Genomic DNA, 21295 nt, shown 5'->3' with positions numbered 1-21295 from the left:
ATTGTTGTTCAAGAAAATATTCTCTGAAGGAGTAAGAAACAACCTGCATAAACCTATGTGAGAAAGCAGTCATGGAAGAAGTATCTGGTCAAAGGACAACTGTGAATTGGAAAAGAATATTTGACCATAAAGAAAGTATAATATGAAAAATGAAATGACACTTGTATAGTGCATGAGTGACAAGGCACTGAGTAGGGTACAGATTACACTTAATATTGAATTAATAAGTTATTACTTTTCAGGGCACCTGGGTGGCTCAGTCATTAAGTGTCTGCCTTCGGCTCAGGTCATGATCCCAGGGTTCTGGGATCGAGACACGCATCAGGCTCCCTGCTCAGCAGGAAGCCTGCTTTTCCCTCTCCCACTCGCCCTGCTTGTGTTTCTGCTCTCGCTATCTCTCTGTGTCAAATAAATAAATAAAATCCTTAAATAAAAAAAAATAAAATAAATTATTACTTTTCACATATCTTTTTCTTTCCTAGGGCAATCTCAAAGTTTAGATTTCTTTTTTGAGGGAAAGATTCAGATTCCTATGGTTGCTGAAGTCCCTGTGGTATAATTTTTCCCTTTTTAAAAAATCACTCTTAGAAAGAAATTGACCATGACCTCAAAGTAATCTTTAATGAATTTTACCTATCATACTTTTTAAATGACTGCTAGAGATCAGTTTTACAGAATAACTGGAAAACCACATTTACAGAACATGTATTGTTAATGGATGCATTACTTCAAAAAAATAATCAAAGATTCACTTTTTTCTTAGTATCATATGAAGAGCACCAAATGAAAGCATAGCTGGAGTCTTTAAAAAATTTTTACAAAGAATTTTTGTGTTATGACTTAAAAGCATTTCCACTCAAAAATCTTGTAAGATGAATATTCAGTACTTAATGCAAGGTGTATTCTCCAAACTTAAAGTGTGCATTTTGGGTTAAGGGCGATGTGAGCTAGAGAATCTATGAATAAATAAATAAATACAAACATAGAGATCACCAGTATATAACAGATTACAAACTCTCCTTTCATACTATGGATCTCTTTAAAAATACTTTCCAAACAGGTATTAATGTTAAACGAAGTAAGTCAGTCAGAAAAAGACAAACACCATATGATTTCACTCATATGTAGAATTTAAGAAACAAAACAGATGAACATAGGGGAAGGGAAGAAAATAAAATAAGATGAAATTGGAGAAGGAGGCAAACCATAAGAGACACTGAACTCTAGGAGACAAACTGAGGGTTGCTGCAGAGGAGGTGGGTTGGGGGAAGGGGAAACTGGGTGATGGGCATTAAGGAGGGCACTTGATGTAATGAGCACTGGGTGTTATATGTAACTGATGAATCACTAAACTCTACCTCTGAAACTAATAATACAGTACATGTTAACTAAATTGAATTTAAATTGAAAAAATTATTTTCCAAAGGCAAATAAAGCACCTTAATCTTCAACAAAGTTAATTAGAAATATGACTGCTTAGAAGATTTGTCAAATATGCACTGAATAAACTATAAAGAAAATATTATATACCAAGATATAGGTGTACCCAAATATATTTATAAATATATACACATGTATTCATGTATATTAAGTACATGCATTGGAAAAAATTCAAATGTAAAGTAATTCAAGTGAGAAACAGGCATTCAGAGGCCTGTATTTAAGAATGAGTCTACAGGGGCGCCTGGGTGGCTCAGATGGTTAAGCGTCTGCCTTCGGCTCAGGTCATGATCCCAGGGTCCTGGGATCGAGTCCCGCATCGGGCTCCCTGCTCTCTCTCTCTGTCTCTCATGAATAAATAAATAAAATCTTTAAAAAAAAAAAAAAAAAGAATGAGTCTACAGAAGTAAGGGTGCAAAATGTAATTACTGAGATATTTTAAATGAACATAAAAGAATTATTGAACAAACTAAAATAACTAAAAAAACTTAGTTTTTTATTTCTACACCAATCTGCTTTAGCATTACTTCATACCTTTATTTTGCATAGATAGGTTGAAGGCCCCATTTTTATTTATTGAGCAATAATGTATATAGATTATCAATAATTTATTGATTTTATAACTTTTCTTCAAAATGGGAATAATGGCTTCTTTTGTCAGTTAGTATGATGTCTGTGTTTTATGTGTAAGTTGTAAACTGTTTATCAATGTTTAAGTTCTTAAAGGAGAATGTTAATTTCTCAAGTTAGTATGGTTTTTAGGATAATAGGGAAGTTTGCCCAGTACAGTATTATCTACTATTACAGTAGACTTACAGGTCTGGAAGGGATCTCATATCTAATTGGTCTAAGATCTTGCCTCGAGGTAAGTCCAAAGTGGTTAACAAATAACACAACTTAATAAAAACAGTGATACTTGAAAATAATTACTTAGAAATCTGGAATTCAGAAGAGAGTGAATAAAAAGGAAAAAATAGTTTTATTCTGCATGACCCTTTCTACTAGCATGTTAACAAAGTTCTAAGATTAGCAGAGGTCAGAACAGTGGAAAGAAATCTCTAATTCTTCCTGGGGAAGTTTTCAACTCAGCCCAAACTCCAACTTGGCTCTCACTCTTCTTGCCTTCCACAGGAAGAATAAAGTCTCTTCGCTCTTTTCTATTTTTCTGGTACACAGGATGACTTCATGAACCTAGCTTTTCCACAATGTGTGTAAGCAAAGGCTGCTTTTATGCCCTCAATAAAATATTATACTTTATTTTGTTATTTGATTCTTTTATTGAATATTTGAATTTTTATGCTTATAATCTTTGTATTTTGTATGATTAGTTAATACTGGTATTAGATCACCTTCTAAGATCTTACATTTTAAATTCTGCTTTTCTTTATGTATTTATCCTTTTCTAGCCTCACAGTCAACAATGAAGAACTGATGTAATTATTCCACCACAAAGTACATCATATCTTCCATAGTTTACCCAGTATAAGATCTAAGAAGATGAGACCTCCAGGCTACTTTAGTTGGCTAATTTTTTACCATACTCTTGATATGTTTTAAAAACAAAATAGGGGGGGCGCCTGGGTGGCTCAGTCGTTAAGCGTCTGCCTTCGGCTCAGGTCATGATCCCAGGGTCCTGGGATCAAGCCCCGCATCGGGCTCCCTGCTCTGCGGGAAGCCTGTTTCTCCCTCTCCCACTCCCCCTGCTTGTGTTCTTGCTCTCGCTATCTCTCTCTGTCAAAAAAATAAATAAAATCTTTAAAAAAAAAATAGGGGCGCCTGGGTGGCTCAGTCGTTAAGTGTCTGCTTTCGGCTCGGGTCATGATCCCAGGGTCCTAGGATCGAGCCCCGCATTGGGCTCCCTGCTCGGTGGGAAGCCTGCTTCTCCCTCTCCCACTCCCCCTGCTTGTGTTCCCTCTCTCACTGTGTCTCTCTCTGTCAAATAAATAAATAAAATCTTTAAAAACAAAATAGAATGTGTTAGTGGCATAAATAGTGAAATCTTAACTTGTCCCCCAAAGTGCAATAACCAAGGACAGCAAAAATGTGGCTGCAACTCCCCTCTTCTGGCACATAGATTTGCTAATCACAGTATTCTTTCCCTCTGCACCAGATGCACCCAGATGCAGCCCCAGAATCTTTTTAAAAACAATGCTCCAGGCAACCACTACCATTCTATAAATGTTGGCACAGAAACATAAGTACATTTGTATTTTCTGGTATAAAAGGGTTATTACAGTTTTTAGTTTATATTATCTATTCAGTTGTGAAAAATCCTAAGTTTAGTAGTTGTCAGTTTAAATAGGCTAAATATTGGAATATATGTTCCACTTTTCCTTTGGTAATCACTAAGACAGGGAAAGCCATTATACTGACTTGCAATATATGAAGAAATAAGTGTTCATCCATAGGCAAGACAAAGGCATCATATCCACAACTTTACAAGCTGTGCAAAGGGCCAACCCCAGTATCAGAGAATAGGTAGAAAAGATTAGGAATTTTTAAAATAAATAGTGGTTAATGTTATCATTGTGTTAAAATTATAAAATTATTATATACCTCATCAATTAAGTGTATGAATGATCATGTGTCTAAGATTCATCTTATCTTACAGGGCAGAGTCCAAACACCTTATAATGATCAAGGTCCTTCGCAGTCTGTTCCCAACTTTTTAGCAACATCTGCCCCTACTTCCTACCATGCCCTGACCAGAACACATGCTACATTCCAGCAATACTGGACTGTAACCAAGCACAGTATGGCTTTTCACATCCCCAGACATCAGAAAGTCATTTCTTTTGCCTTCAATGCCCTTCCTTCCTCTGCTTTATAATTCCTACTCATTTTTAAAGACCCAGGGAAAAATTAGCTCCTCTGAAGCCTTCTCTGAACTTGAGTATGTCAATCATTCTCACCCCAATGTTCCTGGAGCACTATGTACAGACTTACTGTTGCTCTCGTTAATCTCCCATAAATGACATACACAATCCTTAAAGACAAGAAAGACTGGTGCTTTCCTGTCTGTGTTCCATTTCTTGAACAGTACTTATACAAAGTACAAACTCCATAAATATATTTTGAATGGATAAATGAACATTTGAACCAATCATACGCTAACCTAAAATGAATTCAGGTTTTAACCAAGAGCCTTTATTAGGTTCATACTAATCTCTCTTCTCCATTATGAAATTCTTAACTGTGCTATTTTTACAAGTCTAAATCATGAGTGACAACTTCACAGCTTCTGTATTTATCCATCCTAATCTCTTCATTCTTCCCTCCTTCCCCATCCCTAAAAGAAGTAGTGAATACTACAGTGAGAGATTTTTATTTGAAAGAAAAAGAATCATACATCATTACAGAATAAACATATTAGTTGCATGATTTTTTTCTTTTGTGAATCATTTTTTCAATAATTTGTATTGAGTAAATGAGCTTAATTATTCTGAGAGGCCTGAATTGGGACTATGAGTCACAGATGATCCACTTTTTAATGGTAAAAGTGGCACCCAACAGTTGGGCATACCCTTTTCTTTCAAGAGTTATCGGAATTAAACTTGGAGAGAAATTATCTGTTTATAATATTCATAAAATAAGTTCTCATCCTTTTTTATGATTCTCTCTCTTTAAAGAATATATTTTCTGATCACTGTGATGAGGGAAATTTTCCTCTCCCTTACTCCAATATGGCCAGTTCCAAAAGTGATCTCTTTTTTAATTTACATCTATTTATATCCTACTGTTTATATAAAAGATATGAGACAGTTTACAACAAAAACACATATATATAATACAATTAGAAATACAAAACTGTTGCCATGTAATAGGTGAAGTAAATATAAAATTTGTAAGAACAACTTAGATGCTGTCATTTAGTTTAAATCCTGGTTCTTAGTTGCCTGAAAGACAAGGTAAAAATGAAAGATAAAATGAGTAATAAACTCAAAATGTATTAAAGACCTAAATGTGAGACCTGAAACCATAAAAATCCTGGAAGAGAGCACAGGCAGTAATGTCTCTGACACTGACCACAGCAACATTTTTCCAGATATGTCTCCTGAGGCAAGGGAAATAAAAGCAAAAATAAACTATTGGGACTATATCAAAACAAAAAGCTTCTGCACAGTGAAACTATCAATAAAACTAAAAGGGAGCCTATGGAATGGGAGAAGATATTTGCAAATGGCATACCCAACAAAGGGTTAGTATCCAAAATATATAAAGAACTAATATAACTCAACACCCAAAAAACCAAACAATCCGATTAAAAAAAAAAATGAACAGAAGACATGAACAGACATTTCTCCAAAGAAGACATACAGATGGCCAACAGACACATGAAAAGATGCTCAACATCACTTATCATCAGGGAAATGCAAATCAAAACTACAATGAGATATCACCTCATACTTGTCAGAATGGCTAAAATCAACAACACAAGAGACAGATGTATGTGAAGATGTGGAGAAAGGGGAACCCTCTTGCACTGTTGATGGGAATGCAAACTGGTACAGCCACTGTGGAAAACAGTATGGAGGTTCCTCAAAATGTTTAAAATAGAACGCCTCTATGATCCAGGAATCACAGTACTAGGTATTTATCCAAAAAATACAAAAACACTAATTCAAAGGGATACATGCATCCCTATGTTTATAGCAGCATTGTTTTTTAAAAAAATTTTAGAGATTTATTTATTTGAGAGAGACAGAGCATGAGTGATAGGAGAAGCAGAGGGAGATGGACAAGTAGACTCCATGCTGAGCACAGAGCCCAATGAGGAGCTCAGTCCCAGGACCCTGAGATTATGACTTGAGCTGGAATCAAGAGTTGGACACTTAACTGACTGAGCCACCCAGGCACCCCATAGCAGCATTATTTACAATAACCAAGATATGGAAGCAGCCCAAGTGTCTATTGACTGATGAATGGATAAAGAAGAAGTGTTTATATATACAACAGAATATTATTCAGCCATAAAACAGAATGAAATTTTGCCATTTGCAATGACATGGATGGGGTACAGAGTATAATGTTAAGCGAAATTAGTCAGAGAAAGACAAATACCATATGATTTCACTCATATATGGAATTTAAGAAACAAATGAAAAAAAAAAAGCAAAGAAAAAAAAAAAGAAACAAACAAACCAAGAAACAGACTCATAATTATAGAGAACAAACTGATGGTTACCAGAGGAGAGGTGAGGGGGCAGAAATGGGTGAAATAGGTGATGGGATTAAGGAGTGCACTGTCATGATGAGCACTGGGTGATGCATGGTATTGCTGAATCACTATATTGTACACCTGAAACTAATATAACACTGTAGGTTAACTACACTGGAAATATAAAATAAATAAAATAAAATATAGGATGAGTAATCTAATTCTCATTTTAAAAGGGAAAAAAGCTAACAAGGCAGATACTAAGAGGAAGCAGAATTTTCTGGCACTGAATTCTAAAAGAAATTCTCTTTTATATATGAAAGAGGAGACACTGAGTAAAAAGTGAATTTTACCCTCACAATTATGTTTATAGTACTTGCTGGAAAAATTATATGACTATTATTTATCTTACATCTTATTAAAACAAAACTCAGTGAAGATTATTATACATCAGGCTAGGTTAATATGGTCCAAAAATAATCTTCTCATGGTCCAATTTCTCCGAAGACACTTGTCAGACTATCTAAGAAAGTGGTTCTTAATTCTATTTGACCTTTGAACTCTTTTAAGAAACACTTGAATACTACGGACCTCTCAGCACAAAAATGCACATGCATACCAGCTTTGTATACAATTCCAGGGAGTTCATTGACCCCTTGAAACCCATCCATAATTCCCAAGGACTAGTGTACAAATGAATTACATAGTTTTTAAATAATTTTTCATACGTATCAATTTTAGTCTTAACATTTTTGATAAAAGATGAGGAGTAAATGATTCAAGGCTGCAGTTTCTCTGAGATTCCTAAAATATTTAATCTAAATGACTGAAAACCCTCAGGGCAAAATTCCTTCCTGTGATGATAATAACTTTTCTTATATTAACAGTACATTTATCTGCTGAGGCAATGTCACTTTCAATTTCTGTAGGTATTTTTTTTATGGCTGGATGAAAGGGGACCCTTTAGTAACTGAACTGTCAGATCATAAAGTTGACATCTCATTATTAAAGGTCATTGAGAGTCAGAGTACAGAGGTGCCTAAGGCAAAACAACATTTTCTTCGAAGATATTTGGGATTTATTCCAGCTCAAGAAAAGGTATCTGACACTGAGTGCTTTTTATGTTCTTGGTACTTTACAGATAATGCTTTAATTTTTATAATTAATTAGGCATTATCATATTATAAGCATAAAGAAACAAACCTCTGAGACATTAGATAACTTGCCCAAGTTTTCATATTAGTAAGTGACAAAACCAAATTTCAATCTGAGGCTTATAACTGCAAGCTTATGTATGTTCTAGCACACCATGTTGATAATCTACTCCTTGCTTTGCACACTAATACTGAAAGGAGTTGGAAAACCCTACATCTTAAGAGACCTCTTCCATAACTCTTCCCAGAAAGGTAAATAAGATCAAGGCTTTTTGTGAAATCAAATCATTAGCATTATTAAGATTCTTCCCTAATTGTAATTGCTCATCTACTTCTTCAGTAGTTACGTAGTCATTTATTTAACCTGACTTGTTCAATATACACTAGTTGTTTATGGATTTTAGAATACGTAACTCTTCAAGGGAATGATAACAGATGGTGAAATCAAGTCTCAGCAGTTAAAAATGGTATTCACATAAATAGTGGTTATCATTATTGCAAGGAATTTGGCCTGTGAGTTCTCAGAATCATTCACATGAAATATTTTAGGAATGTTAGTGATAAATGGAATGGGATAATGGGGTCTATCTACAGAAGGTAGATGAGCTGTTCCAGAACCCACTAGGATGAAATAGAGCATCTAATCTCCTTTATTTGGAATGTGGATTGTGCTTAAGTTCAAAATTGTCACACAAAACTTTTCCTCCTCCTTACCTATAAATTAACGGAAAAAAAAATTGTAAATAAATATAAATAGTAAACTATTTTAAGCTACATAATAAAAATTTTTAAAAATAAGCTGAATAAAAAATAAAGTTATAAAGGTTTAAAGCTAAAATCAGAATTGAAACATAACAGTATAAAATGATCAAACACACTAAAAAAATAAAGATAAAAAAAGTACAAGAGAAATTTGCCTATTTTTTTTAAAGCTTTTTTTTTTTAAGATTTTATTTATTTGACACAGAGAGAGAGTGAGAGACATAGCACAAGCAGGGGGAGCCGCAGGCAGGCAGAGGGAGAGGGAGAAGCAGGCTCTCTGCTGAGCAAGGAGCCCGATGCAGGGCTCCATTCCAGGACCCTGGGATCATGACCTGAGCCGAAGGCAGCCACTTAACTGACTGAGCCCCCAGGTGCCCCAAAATTTGCCTATTTTTGGCCCTAATTTTTATATGAAAAAGAATAATGGTATAATCTATTTTAAAAGCTAGAATTTTTAAAATTATAAAAGCACAAATAAATAATTAATACAGATCTTGTTATAATTTATACATGTATTTATGCCATCTGATAATTTTTCCATATTAAATGTGGGTTGTTGTTGTTTTAAATGAATCTACCATCCTTTCAGTGAGAGAATAAAATGATTCACCTATAGGGGGAAAGAAATTAAGCTAGCCTCAAGACATTTCTTTCACCAGCAAACTTTAGTGCCAGAAAAGAACAGAGCAATATTACAAAGTTCTCAGGGTAAAAATATGACCCAAGTATTTTATAACATTTTATAATTTGTAGCAGATGTGCACAAAACTGAGGATACAGTATCTCTGAGTACTTCTCTTTTTTCCCCCAGCTCTATGGAGGTATAACTGATAAAATTGTAATATATTTAAAGTGTACAATGTGATGATTTGATATATGTATACATTGTGAAATGATTACCACAATCAAGTTGCCTAACAATCCATTAAATATACAATATAAAATTATTAACTATAGCCACCATGCTGTGCATTAGATCCTCAGTCTTACTCATCTTCTAACTGAAAGTCTGTACCCTTTAACTAACAGCTTCCCATTTCACCCAGTCCCAGCCCCCAGCAACCACCATTCTAGTCTCTGTTTCTATGAGTGAGATTTTTTTTTAAGATGCCACATATAAGTGAGATCATACAGTATTTATCTTTCTCTTCTGGCTTATCTCATTTAACGTAATGCCCTCCATGTTCTTTCATGTGGTCACAAGTGGCAGGATTTCCTTCTCTTTTTTTGGCTGAATATTCCATTGTGTGTATATATCACATCTTCTTTATCCATTCCTCCATCAATGGACACTTAGGTTGCTTCCGTATCTTGGCTACTGTGAATAATGCTGCAATGACATTGGGATACAGATATCCCTTCAAGATACTGATTTAATTTCCATTGGATATATACCTAGAAGTGAGGTTGCTAGATCATATGGTAGCTCCACTTTTAATTTTTAAAGGAACCTCCACACTGTTTTCCATAATCAGTGGCTATCCCACCTCCTATTCCCACCAACAGTGCACACAAGGGTTCCCTTTTCTCCACATGCTTGCCAACATTTGTTATCCCTTGTCTTTTTGACAAGATATCCTAACAGATGTGAGATGATATCACATTGTGGTTTTGATTTCCATTTACTGATGATAGTGATTTTGAGCATATTTTTATATAACCTGTTGGCCATTTGTCTTATTTAGAAAAATGTTTACTCAGATGCTTTGCCCATTTTTTACCTGGGTTATTTGAGGGTTTTTATTTTATTTTATTTTTTTTGCTACTAAATTGTAAGAGTTCCTTATATATTTTAGAATTAATCCCTTATCAAATAAGGTTTGCTAATATTTTCTCCCATTCCATAGAATGCCTTTTTTTTTTTATGCTTAATGTTTCCTTTGCTATGCAAAACCTTTTTAGTTTGATGTAGTCCCTACTTCATTTTGTTTTTGTTGCCTGTGATTTTGGTATCAGATCCAAAAAAAAAAAAAAATCATTGCCAAGGCCAACATTGAGGAGCTTTTCCTCTACATTTTCTTCGAAGAGTTTTATGGTTTCAAGGTCCTACATTTAAAGCTTCAATTTGTTTTGAGTTTACTTTGGTTTGTAGTATAAGATAGGGGTCCAAATTTCTTTCTTTTGCATGTGTCTACCCAGTTTTCCCAGCATCATTTTTTGAAGAGACTATCCTTTCTCTCTTGTGTATCCTTGGTGCCACTGTTGAAAATTAGTTGACCATGAAATACAGTCATCAAAGATATGAATGAAAACAAGGAACTGAGGAATGGAGACACTATGGTAAAAAAGACTGACAGAGAAAATCCAATCCATTTTAAGTGTGGAGGAAAGAATAAACAACTCTAAAAATTATAGCTATATAATTATAGCTATATGTCAATGTTATAAAATTTGAAAAGACAATATTATAATACACTGAATAAAAAACAGAAGGAAATGGGAGAAAGGATGAATGCTCATTTCCTCATCTTTCACAGCAGAAATCAGTCAATATGACATAAAACTAACACATGAACTCTAAGAAAATTTCTTAATGTTCCTCATCATTCTTCTCAAAAGGCTCTTTTAGCAATAAATATCTGGGATGAAGAAACATCAGAAGGTTGAACATCCATTAAGCTTCATGTTAGCTTCCTTTTCCATTAAATTCAAGTAAAACTAAATTTATCTTTTAATTTAAAATATGATATATAAATAGATGCAATTTTTGTGTACTGTTTCCAACCATCTACAGTTATATTTCTATCTTTATGTATATATACGGCAATGGCTAAAAAGTCATTCTACTGATCATATCAATATCTGTCTCTAAATAGTGGTACATGAAGGTACTTTGTTATCTTACTTATACAGTTCTGCATGGCTAAAATGTTTATAAATGGTATTGTTAATTCTGCAAAAAATAATTCTATAACATTTTACTTAAAATCATGGAAGTATCACCAAAAAAGATGGAGCAGTAAATACATAACCTTAAAATGATAAATAGTTGAGGTACCTTATGCAGTTTTCTATATATGGGAAAGATTGTGCACTAATTGCAAAAAAGAAGATTGAATGAGAAAACTTGAACAAAGCTGTAAATGACATCTCTAACATATCTTTCCTCAAACAGCTTTTTTTTTTAAGATTTTATTTATTCATTTGACAGAGAGAGAGAGCACAAGCAAGGGGAGCTGCAGGCGGAGGCAGAAGCAGGCTCCCCACCACCAGGGAGCCCAACACTGGATCCCAGGACCCTGGGATCATGACCTGAGCTGAAGGCAGACGCTTAGTCTGAGCCACCCAGGTGCCCCCAAACAGGTTTTAAATAGAATTCAAAATTGAGATTAAAAATAGAAGAGTACCATGAGTTTTATTTTTAGTAAAGTGAATTTGAATAATAGGTTCCTATTATCTGTGTGTCATTAGATAATTATACTAGAATATAAATTATTTACTTTCAGATTGTTTCTTGGAAATTGTGTTTGTTGAAAGGTAGTGAAACTAAAAAGATGTTATGCAATAACTTCCTGAGGATGGTAAATATTTTTACACATTTACTAAACTTATAATTTAAATAAACTATTTAACAATAAATGTTCCCAATAAATTAAACCTTTCCTTAAAAAGAGAGAGAGAGAGAGAGAGAGAAGCAAACCATAAGTAACTCTTAACGATAGAGAAGAAACTGAGGGTTGTTGGAAGGGAGGTGGGCGGGGGATGGGCTAAATAGGTGATGGGTATTAAAGAGGGCACTTGTGATGAGCACTGGGCGGCGTTGTATGTAAGTGATGCATTTTACCATATATGTTAACTTAAATTTAAATAAAAACTCAAAATTTAAAAAGAAGATCAATACTGCCCAGCCGCTGAGGGAGAGTGCTGGTCTGCTCTGCATCCCGGAACCGCCCCTTTGGGGTGACCCTGAAGACACCCAGAACACACCTGATGAGAAGTGCGCAGCTTTAGGGCACAGAAACAGGGCTTCACAGCAAGAGGACAGAGGCAGACCAGGTCTAGAAAAAGGGCTAGATGGAGGAGAAACGCGGGTGAGGCAGTGGGGGTGCTGCTGGGCCTACTCTGACAGCCCCTGCAGCAAGGAAAACTGGCAGCCGTCTGGGCTTTCTGATGAGGCTGCTCCTTCCACTTTCCAGAGACAGTGCCAACGGCCAAGTGGGGCATGGCCTGAATCACCGCTGGGTAAAAATAAAGCATGAGACATCTATGAAAAATAAAAAATAAAATAAAAAATATAAACCTTTCCTTTTGAGAAGAGAAACAAAATTATCTACATATCTAATTTTTGTCAAGGCAACAGTAAATTTAATGTGGTATAAAGCTGAATGTTTTTGTATTGAAGCCAAAGAATTTCCCTTTAAGAGAGTGATAAATAAATATAATAGCCAGTGTATACAGAAGTAGCTAAAGATCAAGATATCAAAATCCCATCTTTTCCATACAGGTAATTCTACTTACCATTTTTTTCCCTGACTTCCATGTACAGGTGGTCATAAATAATACAGAAACATTTTGGCTTATGTATAATTATTTTCTATCCAGCCATCTAACCAAATTCTCTTAGCATAACTTGTACATTTTTAGTAGGATGAGCTTATCATGGGTTTCTGTATTAGTTTTCTAGGGCTGCCTTAACAAAATATCACAGTCCAGGTGACTTAAACTACAGAAATTTATTTTTTCACAGTTTTGAAGACTGGAAGTCCAAGATCAAGGTGTCAGCAGGGTTGGTTTCTCCTGAGGCCGCTTTCTTTGGCTTTCAGGAGGAAACCAAGCTTTCTCATTGTGCCCTTGGAGACTTGTGCTACCCCTAATCCCCACTAATTAGAAAGTATACAATCAGTCACTCCTCACAATCCCAGTATAGCTCTTTCTGCCCACAGGTCCCCTCCCATGAGCAGGGAAAGGGTTAAGGTATAGGCCAGAGAGATAGGAGGCCCCTGTCTCCCCTGATTAAGCTCCAGAAACTATTCTTGGCAGGTGGAGATGCTAAGACAGAGCTGAACAAGAAATAAGGGAACAAACCAAGCTGGCACAAGAATCTCAAGGCCACAAGCTTCCCAGTCAGTTCTCAATAAAAGACTGCCACCAAAGCTCTTAGTGGCAACCCACTCGGGACCCCTCTCACTTTACAGAGCTTTTTTTCTCTCCTTACTGCTCTCACCTCCACTTAATAAACTTTCACTTTACTTCACCCTTTTGTGTCCCCAAGATTCATTCTTTGACTCCGTGAGACTAGAGCCCTATAATCCTGCAACACCCTCATGTGGTCATTTGTATTGCCTGTGTCCTAATCTCCTCTTCTTATAATGCCACCAGTCATATTGAATTAGGGTTCCACTCTTATGAACTTATTTTAGCCTTATTTACCTCTTTAAAGGCCGTTTCTCCAAATATGATCAATCACATTGGTGGTTAAGATTTCAACATGAATTTAGGAGTGGGGAGGGGGGAGAGGGGACACAGTTCAGTCCATAACAATTTCTAAGGATATGAAGATATATCATAGACAAGAAAAAGAAAAATCATTTTGTTTTCTTTTCCTTATTTTAGGTGTTATTTCATTTTCTTTCTATTGCATTTTAGACAACTTCTAAAATAATGTTGAATATTAATAAAGTACTGGTCATCTCTGTCCTTTTTCTAAATGTAACAGAAATGTCTTTAATGTTTCATCATTTAGAATAATATTTGCTATTTATTTCTGATACTCTTTATCTTATTTAAGCATATTCTGCTATTTTTATTGCACTTAGACTTTTTATGAATAACTGCTATCTTTTATTCAAAGCTTTTCAGTATCTATTGATATAACTATATGGCTTTCTTCTTTAACTGGTAAATGTAAAGAATTAAACTCATAGGTTTCAGATATTGAGATAACTTTGCATTCCTTGGATGAGTTCTACTTAGTCATGACGTATTATTCTTTGGAGGCATTATAGTATCCTGTTTGCCAATATTCTATTTAGAATTTTTTGTTCAATAAGATTTAAAATTTACATAAGCTTTGATTCAATAATCCCACTTTTGGGACTCTAACCCATAGAAAGAAAATCCCCAACATGTTGGGATGCCTGGGTGGCTCAGTCATTAAGCGTCTGCCTTCAGATCCAGTCACGATCCCAGGGTCCTGGGATCGAGCCCCGCATCAGGCTCCCTGCTCGGCGGGAAGCCTGCTTCTCCCTCTCTCACTCTCCCTGCTTGTGTTCCCTCTCTCGCTGTCTCTCTGTCTGTCAAATAAATAAATAAAATCTTTAAAAAAAAAGAAAAAGAAAAAGAAAATCCCCAACAGGTTAAGATGTTTATACTTAAAGATGTTACTTAGCAAATGTTTAGTAGCACAGTTTAAAGTAGAAAAAAATGTTTAAAAAAGTTATCCAATAAAGAAGTTTATTTTTTAAATTTCATCTACTGACTACACAGATAGTCTTCTCAACATATTATAATACTCGTAATTTTGGATTGTAACGGATTGGATTGTAACAGATGCAGAGAGAAGGGGGGGCATAAGGGACAGGTTTGTTTTGTTTTTTATTTTTTAATGTTTACAGATTAAAATCCCAGTAGCCTATTTTTGTAGAACCTGATAAGCTGATTCTAAAATTCACGTGAAAAATAAATGACATGAAATATCAAAAGAAACTTTAAAAACAATGAAGTTTGGAGGCCTAATCAGATTTCAAGATTTACAGCAATCAAAAGAGTGTAGTGTTGGTTGAAGGATAAATTTATGGTCAGTGGAACAGAATATAGAGTCCTTAAATAGAGTCACACATGTGGTTAATGGATTTTTACTTATTTGTTTGTCTGTTTGTTAATGGATTTTTGACAAAGGTGCCAAGGTAACTCAAGAGAGAGAAAAAAGGCTTTTGTACAAATAGTGCTGGAATAATTGAATATGTATATGGAAAAAAATGAACCCCATTCTTTGCATAAGACTATACAAAAAATAATAAGTTAAAGTGCACATAATCCTACACAAAAAAGCTAAATCTATACAATTTCCAAAAGAATACACAGAAAAATAATGAATGGAGAAGAGGCAAACAAACTAATATATTCAGAAAATATAACATTACTCAGAAACAAAAATATTAATTAAGCAGCATGGATGAAACTCGAAAACATTAGGCTGAGAAAAAAGAGCCATTGCAAGAGAGTACAAACTACATGAGCCCATTTGTCTGAAAGTTTGGAACAGATTAAACTAATGTATAGTGGAAGAAAGTGGAACAGCTGTTGCTTGGGGCCAGGAGTGGGGGTGGTGCTGGAGGGATCAGAAAATGTGTCTGGTGAGGTAGGAAGGAGTAGAAAAAGGAAAAAGCAAACCCCCATCTTTTCCCCAACTTCCTGCCTGTGTATTGCTGATGCTGGGAGAGGAGGAAAGCCATAAATACAAAACAGGATCAAAATTTTAACTAGTACAGGAGGCTGGTCATTTTAATTACTAAACTTCAACTCTGTTCTTTGACTTGAAGTAACCAGAGAACAGTTTCCAGAAATGTTATGGAGTATGTCTTGAGTTTCCTTCCAAGGAAAGAACTGCATAGAATATACTTAAATGAATTATAAAAATCAAGTCCCTTGATGCATGCAGGGACTTACAGAAAAGTTTCAGAAAAATGAACCATACACATCGCTCATTATAGTTTATTTGCAGCAAATAAAAATGTGTGTCTAACATCACTAAGGTATTATTTCCAGGAGATAAAAACAGTAACTAAGGGCTAACCAAAAGCTCGTTTATGTTAATGTGAAAAAGAAAAGCTTTGAGCATAGTTTAAAGCTCGAAAGTGTAAAGGACACCAGAGATGCCTTTTGGTTTTCCAAAAAGACCAGGAGAATCAACACATGGTAAATACATCTGATCCCGCAAAGGGCCTCAAACAGAACAGGAAATGGACAATGTTAAGATCCCTAAAAGGGGTTTTAAAGACAATATGCTTCTGAGCAGGGAAATTCCATGAATAAAGAAGTATTTGAAAAAGTCTGTTCTTGCTCTACTACAAGAGATAGAAAGCTCAGGAAAGATCATCAGGAAGTAGGGAGACCTCTAAGGAGGCTGCTGCGGAAGTCTGACAAATAATGGAAATGTACTGAAACCCTAACACTGAAAACTAGAGGGGACCTTGGAGAGCTTCTAGGCCAATATTCTCTTCTTGAAGCCAGTCAAGTAAAACAGGTTCACAAAATGTAACTGACATAAAAACTCAGATGTGCTGCAAAACTTAAGTTCTTTATTTTGTCGAAAACCGATGTTTCCTGTCTCTCCACCTCTAATAACTAGCAGGTTTAAATACAGACATATTAGAGACATAGAGAGATCTCCAGTACAATCTCGTCATTTAACAGTCTCTTCAAGTAACGTTCAAGTAATGCTCTCTCATTTGAACAAAAATCCTCAGCCTCACAGGAGCCTCTTCCTGCCCAACCTCCAGTAAAGTTGCAACCATTTGGGGTGTTATATTCTCCTGGTATTGGAGTAAAGGGGCCCTCAGCCTCATGCCAGTCCTTGGACTGGCATCTGCTGGTCTCTGAACTGACGTCCCCTGTTCTCCTGGTTACAGTTTTCCCCATTGGCCTCTGTTGTTGCAGTTTATGGCCAGCAAATTTATGGTCCATTCCTTTAGCTTGGACTTTGTTCCCAGGAGAAATTGGCCTCTTCCTTCTGCCAACTCACCTTTTTCTCAATTCTTACTGGCTTCAAACTCCTGGTTTACCCTGCAGCCTCCATCCAGTACCCTGGCCTGATAGCCTTTTCTCAACCCCTGCCATGAAGTCACCTCACCCTGACTGTTCTCATGTCAGTGTCCAAATCCCTCCCTTCCACACATTGGTCAGGGTCTTTACCCCTACCCCTAAGCTCCCCACCGAGTCCAGTTAAGGGAACAGGAAAGAGCCATATGACATTGATAGCCCATCAACTTCCCAAACATTCCTTCAACCCAGGCTAAAGCCAAGAGAGGGAAAATCAGGACACATATTTCACTGGTTCCATATTCTGCCTCTTGCTATCCCTTCTGTCCACCAACCCCAGGCCAAAAAGGAGGTTAGCACTCCTTGTATTTTCCGAACTTGATCCCCCTTCTCTCTGACTGAAGACTCTTTATTATCCCTTAGAGAAGATTAGGGAAACCTTCACTAAACATTATGACAAGAAATAAATTACAACTAAAGACCCTGGACTAATCTTAATATAATATATGGGCTTAAAGGGTTAAGAATTCCTAACTCTTCAGGGTACCCAGTGGCTCAGTTGGTTAAGTGTCCAACTTTTGATTTTGGCTCAGGTCATGATCTCCATGTCATGAGATAGAGCCCCTGGTCAAGCTCTGCACCGGGCGTGGAGCCTGCTTAAGATTCTCTCTCTCCCTCCCACTTTGTCCGTCCCCACCTCCACCCCCACCCCACCTCTACTTCCATGTGTGCATGCGCTCTCTCTCTCTCTGAAAAAAAGAAAAAGAAAAAGAATTCCTAACGCTTCAAAAGCTTTCAAATAGGCTTTCAAATCTCTTACAAATTTATCAAGTATGCGCCTTCTATTTACCAAAGAAAATCACAAGGCCAGCCCATATTCAAAGGTTAGGGAAATAGACTCTTCTCCTTAGTGGAAGAAACAACAAAATACTGTGGCCAAATATTTCAAGCCACAAGAGGGGAATAAGGGCTGAGTCTTCCATTAGAGTCTTCCCCCAAATCCACCCAACATCATCTATTGGCATATCATTTTCTACCCCTAGCTACAAGAAAGGAAGAAAGTGAAATCTTTCTGCTGGACCCATGGCTGTCTAAAATAAAAGCAGAGTTCTGCTAGTAGAAGTAGAGATGGAGAAGGGATCTGGAGACATTCTCACCACATTAAGTATCTCCCAAGGTTACATGAGTTTTTCTGAGCCTGTGTTCTTAACCCTTAAATAAATATTACCCCAAAGTAACATCTGCTGTCATTCTATTTTGCCAAACAGGTGCTTAATAAGTTTAAACATCCTTTCTCCAAAATAACTTACTGAAATCCCCTGATATGTCCAGCACTGTGAGATGCTAGAGAACCTTCCTCAGTAAGGGATTACAATTAGTGAATAAGATGGGCTGGTAAAGAGCTAGGATATCATGTGGTAATTACACATGCATACACAGAGCACTAAGGGAGCTCAGACAAGGGGCAGGATCAATCTTGAAAGCTCATTCCTGACTCTTTCTGGTAGAGGATTTTAAGAACGTAACTACAAGGGGCACCTGGGTGGCTCAGTTGGTTACACAACTGCTTTCAGCTCAGGTCATGATCCTGGAGTCCCGGGATCGAGTCCCACATCGGGCTCCCTGCTTAGCAGGGAATCTGCTTCTCCCTCTGACCCTCCCCCCTCTTATTCTCTCTCTCTCATTCTCTCTCTCAAATAAATAAAAATCTTTAAAAAAAAAAAGAATGTAATTACAAATTCAGCATTTACTCATTCAACCTGTGCCAGTTTCTGTTCTAGATACTGAGCACAGCATCAAAGATGACTGCCCTGAAAAACAATATCATGAAGCCATTACTGCTATATATAAATACAGAGTGACCTGGCAGGGAGTGCTGGAGGGAGTATCATGGAAATGTGTTGGGGTGGTCAAGGAAGGCATCTTTAAGGAGGTGACCTTTGACGAGAACTAAATAATGGGAAGAAGCCAGGTATGTGAAGATATGCCTCTCAGGTCTAGAGAATAGTCAGTTCAACAGTCCTGAGTTGGAAACTATGAAGAGAAAGAGGGTCAATGTGACTAGTGTGCAGTGTGAGAGAAAAAGAGCTATGGGGCATGAGAATGGATAAGTGGGCAAGCATGTACTTGTAGGTTGTGATAAATGGTTGAATTTGTGTACTAAATGCATTGAGAAGTCAGAGGATTTTAAAGCAGAAATAGGATAGCATATGATTTATGGTTTTTGAAAGATCACTGTTACGTAAAAAAAAGATTGTAGGCAAATAGGTTTAAAGGAGGAGAAAAATAAAATTAGGAACTAAGAGCTTACTGCATTCACAAACTGAAAGGGAATTATGTTCCTTTTGTTTTCATAACATTAAGTAGTAGTAATGCTGAGCAGAGAGTAGCACTTCAGTCCATCCAGTATATTTCCTCTCCTCCATTCATTCATTCATTCATTCTGCAAACATTTTTTCTAAGTCCTTTTATGTTGTAGGCACTGATCCTACCTAATCAGCAGAGCATATCATCCCCAGTGCTTTCCACAATTCCTGATTCCAGGAAATGCTAATGGAAGAACCACTGAAGAATTCCTAACATCCTATCTCACTCAGGCTATCTTGAACAGCAATGATTAAATATTGTAAATCAGATATCTTCTGGTTCTCATATTCTATGATTCTATGATAGTTCTATATTATTTTAGGAATTTTTAAGAAATTGCTTTGAGGAAGTAAGATTCAGAGAGAAATATGGATACACAAATATGGGGACACATTTTATTCATTATACTAAAAAAAGAACTTTTTATTATGGACGAATGATAAAGATTCTAGGAATTTTTTCCAAGATATTTTTACATTGTTCCTCAGAGACTTTATCTGTGCTAGTGTCTTTAGAATGCTCAAATCCATGTTGTCGGTCCAATCTTCAGTCTAGAATTATTCTATAAATTTTAAATTGGAAAAAAATGCAATTTGGCTTTACAACCATATGTATGATCTATTTGAAATTTGTAAAAGGATTGTGACATTATTGCTTATTCTTGTATTCTCAGGAAAAGAAAATATGATCACTTAAAGCTCCTAATCCCCACACCTCAAGCACACAACAATTAGCAATTGGATCACTGATGAAAACAAACGCTATTCCAATTCAAACTGAGTATCACTACAGTGAGAAATGTTAACTTCTAATGACCTGCTGGCATTAATGAGTTTTTAGTAAATCTAAATATATCTAAAGACTGGAAGGAAGCTATTACTGCATCAAGAAGTAAGAGTCCATCAACACATTTTGTGCTTCAGTAAATTTCATAAAATGTGGAAACATCATGAAGCATTTTGAATTGTGAAAACACATTAGTCAGTGGAGGCACACTAGTCTATCTTTCTAATGAACAAGATGACTGAGCCCTGGAACAGACACAAGTGCTTATAAACCTCTTGGATCTCTAGGGCCTACCCAAAATCTGGTAAATCTAGCCTATAACATTGCCTAAAGAGAGAAGAATGTTTTAAAATGGGTCCCTAGAGGATGACTCTGTGTTTAACTACAGACTCACCATCTTAGCAACACCAGGCCCAGGAGCTCACCAGCACAAACCACAACAGCATACACCCAGATGGTTCGGACCTTCAAACCAAGACATTCACGGTCACACTAGAACACATCCATGTGGTATGACTCAAGAGTCACCTAAAATGTTTGCAAAGACAAAAACAGATCTAATAAATAAAATACTTATATTTAATAAATAAAGTCAGGATGATTAAAACTACCAAATGTTGGCAAAATTTCTTCAGGATCAAAGAATAAAGGTAAGCTTGACTGCCTACACAGCCTGATAGAGGAAAAGGCCCCTAAAGAACAGACCAAGTTAGAATTAATGTGAATCAAATCAAATCTGGCTGCTGGTGCCTAGCAATGGGATAGAGGGAGGAAAATAGTGATAGGGTAAGGACTACATACAAAGATAAGCCAGGAATAAAAAGTTGGGATAGGGGCACCTGGGTGGCTCAGTCGTTGGGCGTCTGCCTTCGGCTCGGGTCATGGTCCCAGGGTCCTGGGATCGAGCCCCACGTCGGGCTCCCTGTTC

At 36.3% G+C, this 21295-nt stretch overlaps 1 protein-coding gene across 1 annotated transcript in view; it reads right to left on the bottom strand.

The window, feature by feature from the left end:
* The window catches only part of COL5A2 (collagen type V alpha 2 chain), a 335664-nt gene extending 314731 nt beyond the window's left edge, over positions 1-20933 (bottom strand). Inside the window, exon 1 of the mRNA XM_035007551.1 lies at positions 20762-20933. The gene's annotated coding sequence lies outside the window, so the exon portion shown is untranslated. The remainder of the gene's footprint in view (positions 1-20761) is intronic.
* Between the last annotated feature and the right edge of the window lie 362 nt (positions 20934-21295).

This window comes from Mirounga leonina, unplaced genomic scaffold (genome assembly GCF_011800145.1).
Source record: "Mirounga leonina isolate KUSES-001 unplaced genomic scaffold, KU_Mleo_1.0 Mir_151, whole genome shotgun sequence".
NCBI classification, from domain to species: domain Eukaryota; kingdom Metazoa; phylum Chordata; class Mammalia; order Carnivora; family Phocidae; genus Mirounga; species Mirounga leonina.
This window is presented reverse-complemented; position numbering and strand designations above follow the sequence as displayed.